The sequence below is a fragment of the Pongo pygmaeus genome, chromosome 1, assembly GCF_028885625.2.
Source record: "Pongo pygmaeus isolate AG05252 chromosome 1, NHGRI_mPonPyg2-v2.0_pri, whole genome shotgun sequence".
Classification (NCBI taxonomy): Eukaryota; Metazoa; Chordata; class Mammalia; order Primates; family Hominidae; genus Pongo; species Pongo pygmaeus.
Genome location: NC_072373.2, coordinates 164,570,015 through 164,576,014, shown reverse-complemented (window position 1 = coordinate 164,576,014; position 6,000 = coordinate 164,570,015).

The following is a 6,000-nucleotide window of genomic DNA, read 5'->3' as shown; positions in this document are numbered from 1 at the left end:
TTATTTCTCTCATTTGATTTCTCTAGTTAGGACTTCCAGTATTTGCTGAATAAAGTTGTGAAAGTGGGCATCCTTATCATTTTCCAGATCTTAGAAGAAAGGCTTTCAGTTTCCCATTCAGCATGATGTGGGTCTGTGGGTCTATTGTATGTGGCTTTTATTATGTTGAGGCATGTTCCTTCTATCCCCAGTTTTTTAAGGATTTTTATCATGAAGGGATGTTGAATTCTATGAAATGCTTTTTCAGCATCATTTGAAATGATCATATGATATCTATTTTTCATTCTGTTGATATGATGTATCACATCAATTGATTTGCATATGTTGAACCATCCTTGCATCCCAGGGATAAATCCCACTTGGTCATGATAAATGATCTTTTTAATGTATTGTTGAATTTGGTTTGCTAGTATTTTGTTGAGGATTTTCGCGTCAATATTCATCAGAGATATTGGCCTGTAGTTTTCTTTTTTTGATGTATCTTTGTCTAATTTTGATGTCAGGGGAATACTGGCCTTGTAGAGTGAGTTTGGAAGTATTCCTTCTTCCTCTATTTTTCAGGATAGTTTGAGTACATTGTTATTAGTTTTTATTTAAATGTTTGGTAGAATTCAGCAGTGAAGCCATGGAGTCCATGACTTTTCTTTACTGAGAGATTTTTTATTATGGCTTCAGTCTCATTACTTGCTATTGATCTGTTCACATTTTGGATTTCTTCATGGTTCAATCTTGGTAGGGTGTATGTGTCTAGGAATTTTCCATTTCTTCTAGAGTTTCCAATTTATTGCCATATAGTTGCTTATAGTAGCCACTAATGATCCTTTGAATTCCTATGCTGTCACTTGTAATGTCTCCTTTTTCACCTCTGATTTTACTCATTCAGATCTCCTCTTTTTTTTTTTTTTTTTTTTTTTAATGGAGTCTCACTCTGTTACCCAGGCTGGAGTGCAGTGGCTCAATCTTGGCTCACTGCAAACTCTGCTGGGTTCAAGCAATTATCCTGCCTCAGCCTCCTGAGTTGCTGGGACTACAGGTGCATGCCACCATGCCTGGCTAATTTTTGTATTTTTAGTAGAGAGGGGATTTTACCATGTTTGCCAGGATGGCCTCAATCTCCTGATCTCGTGATCCACCTGCCTCGGCCTCCCAAAGTGCTGGGATTACAGGCATGAGCCACCGCACCTGGCCTCCTCTCTTTTTTTCTTAGTTGGGCTAAACGTTTGTCAGTTTTGTTTAACTTTCCAAAAAACCAACTTTTTGTTTCATTGATCTTTTGTATTGTTTTCTTCATTACAATGCCATTTATTCCTGCTCTGATCTTCATTATTTCTTTTCTTCTACTAACTTTGGGTTTGGTTTACTCTTGCTTTTCTAGTTCTTTAAAATGCATAGATTGTTTACTTGAAGTGTTTCTTTTTTTCATGTAGGCATTTATAGCTATATACTTCTCTTTTAGTACTTTTTTTTAATGGAGTCTTGCTCTGTTACTCAGGCTGGAGTGCAGTGGCTCAATCTTGGCTCACTGCAATTCCATTTTGCTGTATCCCATAGATTTGGTGTGTTCTGTTTCCATTATCACTTGTTTTAAGAAATTTTTCAATTTCATTCTTAATGTCCCTCACTGACCCACTGTTCATTCAGGAGCATATTGTTTAATTTCCATGTATTTGTATGGTTTCCAAAATTCCTCTTATTATTGATTTCTAGTTTTATTCCATTGTGGTGAGAGAATATGCTTGATATTATTTCATTTCAAGTATATTTGAATATTTTGAATATTTTAAGACCTATTTTGTGACCTAACATACAGTCTTTCTTTGAGAATTATCCATGTGCTGAGGGAAAAAAATGTGTATTCTGCAGCTTTTAAATGAAATGTTCTGTAAATATCTATTAGGCCTATTTGGTATATAGTGCAGATTAAGTCCGAAGTTTCTTTGTTGATTTTTCTGCTTGGAAGATCTGTCCAATGCTAAAAGTAGGGTGTTGAAGTCTCCAGCTCTTATTGCATTGGGGCCTATCTCTTTCTTTAGCTCTAATAATATTTGCTTTATATATCTAGGTGAGCCAGTGTTTGCTGTATTTAATTTTCAGTCTATGTGTGTCATTATAGATGAAGTGTGTTTCTTGTAGGCAGATCATTGGGTCTTCTTTTTTCATCCATTCAGCCACTTTCCTGTCTTTTGATTGGATAATTTAGTCCATTTACATTCAATGTTACCATTGATATGCAAAGACTGCAACTTTATTGTTTGTTTTTTGTTTTTTTGTGGTCTCCACTTCCTTCTTTCTTTTTTTCCTTCTTCCTTTTAGTGAAGGTGATTTTCTCTGGTGATATGATTTAGTTTCTTGCTTTTTTTTTTGTTTATCAATTGTATGTTTTTTAAATTTGAGGTTACCATGAGGCTTGCAAATACTATCATTTTTTTTTTTTTTGAGACAGAGTCTCACTCTGTCACCCAGGCTGGAGTGCAGTGGCACGATCTGGGCTCACTGCAAGCTCCGCCTTCCGGGTTCACGCCATTCTCCTGTCTCAGCCTCCGAGTAGCTGGGACTACAGGCACCTGCCACCACGCCCGGCTAAGTTTTTGTATTTTTAGTAGAGACGGGGTTTCACCGAGTTGGCCAGGATGGTCTCAATCTCCTGACCTCATGATCCAGCCACCTCGGCCTCCCAAAGTGCTGGGATTACAGGCGTGAGCCACCACACCTGGTCTACAAATACTATCTTATAACCCCTTAATTTAAGCTGATAACAACTTAACATTGTATGAACAAACTGACAAACAAGCAAAAAGAAAACTAATAAAAAACTCTACGTCTTAACTTTGTACCCCTTCTTTTTAACTTTTTGTTGCCTCTATTTATATCTTATTGTACTGTCTATGTCTTGAAAAGTTTTGGCAGTTATTATTTTGATCGGTCTGTCATTTAGTCTTTCTACTTAAAATAAGAGTAGATTGTACACCACAGTTACAGTGTTATACTATTCTGTTTGTGTGTGTGTGTGTGTAATTACTATTACCAGTGAGTTTTGTAGCTTCTGATGATCTCATATTGCTCATTAACATCTCTTTCTTTCTGATTGAAGTACTCCCTTTAGCATTTCTTTTAAGACAGGTCTAGTGTTGATGAAATCCCTCAGCTTTTGTTTGTCTGGGAAAGTCTTTATTTTTCCTTCATGTTTGAAGGATATTTTTGCTGGATATACTATTCTAGGGTAAAAGATTTTTTTCCTTCAGCACTTTAAATATGTCATGCCACTCTCCTGGCCTGTAAGGTTCCCACTGAAAAGTCTGCTGCCAGATGTATTGAAGCTCCATTGTGTATTATTTATTTCTGTCTTGTTGCTTTTAGAATTTTTTATTTATCCTTGCCTGTGGGAGTTTGATTATTAAATACCTTGAGGTAGTACTCTTTGGATTAAATCTGCTTGGTGTTCTATAACCTTCTTGTACTCAGATATTGATATCTCTCTCTAAGTTTGGGAAGTTATCATTATTATCCCTTTGAATAAACTTTCTACCTCTATCTCTTTCTCTGCTTCCTCTTTAAGGCCAATAACTCTTAGATTTTCCTTTTTGAGGTTATTTTTTAGATCCTGTAGGGAAGTCTCATTGTTTTTCATTATTTTTTTCTTTTGTCTACTCTGGCTGTGTATTTTCAAATAGCCTGTCTTCAAACTCACCAATTCTGTCTTCTGATTGATCAGTTGTGATAAGAAAAGACTCTTATGCATTCTTCAGTATGCCAATTGCATTTTTCAGCTTCAGAATTTCTCCTTAATTCTTTTTAGTTATTTCAATCTCTTTGTTAAATTACCTGATAAAATTCTGAATTCCTTCTCTGTGTTATCTTGAATTTCTTTGAGTTTCTCAACACAGCTGTTTTGAATTCTCTGTCTCAAAGGTCACATATCTGTTTCTCCAGGTTTGGTCCTTGGTGCCTTATTTAGTTCATTTGGTGAGGTAATATTTTCCTGGATAGTGTTGATGTTTTTAGATGTTCTTTGGTGTCTAGGCATTGAAAAGTTAGGTATTTATTGTAGTCTTCTCAGTCTGGGCTTGTTTTAGCTGTCCTTATTGGGTAGGCATTCCAGATATTTGAAAGAATTTGCATGTTATGATCTAAGCTGTATCTACTCTAGGGGGCATCCCAAGCCCAGTAATGCTGGGGTTCTTGCAGACTCATATAGGTACCACCTTGATGGTCTTGGGCAAGATCCAGAAGAATTTCTGGATTACCAGGCAGAGACTCTTGTTCTCTTCCCTTACTCTCTCCCAAGTGAATGGAATCTTTTTCTCTGTTCTGAGCCACTTGGAGCTATGGGTGGTGTGACACAAGCACCCCTGTGGCCATGATGACTAGGACTGTACTAGGTCACACCTGAAGCCAGCACAGCACTGGGTCTCACCTGAGGCCTGCTGTAACTTCCTGGCTACAGTCTATAATTAATTGGTAAAGGCCATGGGGCTCTACAGTCAGCAGGTGGCAAAGCCAGCAAGGCTTGTGTCCTTCCCTTCAGGGTAGTGAATTCCCGCTGGCCCTGGGAAGGACCAGAAGTGCTATCTGGAAGCCAGCAACTAGAGTCAAAAACCTTAGAAGTCTGCCTGGTGTTTTCTTATACTACAGCTAAGTTGGAGCTCAAACCACAAGACAGTCCTTCCTACTCTTCCCTCCCCTTTCCAAAGACAGAGGAGCCTCACCCCATGGTCACCACCATGTCTAGCCCACAGGGAGTACTGCCAGACTACTAATGTTGTTCCCTTAAGGCCCAAGAGCTCTTTAATCAGCTTGTGGTGAATGCTACCTGGCCTTGGACTCGCCCTTCAGGGCAGTGGGCTCCCATCTGACTCAGGGCAAGTTCAGAAATAACATCCAGGAGTCAAGTCCTGGAATCTAGAACCCCAAGAGCCTGCTTGATGTTCTACACCCCTGTGGCAGTGTCGGTACCTAAGGTGCAAGACAAGGGATATTTGAATAAATAGAAAAAGCAATATCCTTTGCTTTTTCTTCTGCTTTTCTCAAGTGGAAGGAGTTTTTCCCCATAACCACCACAGCTGGTAATATGCTGAGTCTCACTTGAAGCCAGCAAGTCTTATAGGCTCACCCATGGCCTTTAACATAGTACCTGGGTGTCACTGCTGGTTATTCAGGGCTCAAGGGCTCTTCAGTTAGCAGAGGAGGAATACTGGGAATACCGCCAGAACTGGGTGCTTCTCTTCAAGGCAGCAGGTTTTCTTCTGGCCCACGGTATGTCTAGGAATGTCATCCAGGAGCTAGGGCCTCGAATAGGAGCCTCATGACTCTGACCCATGCCCTATCCTGCTGTGGCTGAGCTGGTATCTAAGATGCAAGAAAAAGTCCTCCTCACTCTTACCTCTCCTCTTCTCAAGCAGAAGGAAGGGGTCTCTTTTGGAGCTGAGCAGCCTGGGGTTAGGGGAGAGGTGATACCCACACTCCCTTAGCTGCCCCTGAGTGGTGTCTCAGTAGGTTGCATGCGCCATCAGTCCACTGTCTCTGGGCCCAGTTCAGCACTAGGACTTGTCTGGAAGTTCCAGTCCTTGTGGCCTAGACTGCCTTTCAAGTTTATGTAGGGCCCCAAAGCACGTTAGCCTGTGATGACTAGGCTTATGGGAACTGAAGTTTGCACCACTGGGATTGGTGATTCCCCTCTTGCTATGGCTGATTTAATTGCTCTCTCCATGGGCGGGCATCTGCTGACTTTTGTTTTGTTTTCTGTTTTAATAGGGCAGCACTGAGTTCAGTGCCTCACAGATGCTGCAATAAATATCCCTCTCCCCAGCACGAAGAAACACTGTCTGCACCAGGCTGCTGCTGCCAGTGGATAGGGCAGGGGCAGTGTTGGTGATTCAAGAAGATTTTTCTCACCTCTTCCATGACTCTTTCAGCGATATGAAGTTAAAACCAGGTACTAAGAGTGTTCACCTGATTTTTGGTTCTTATGAAGGTGCTTCTTGTGTGCAGATGGGTGTCCTT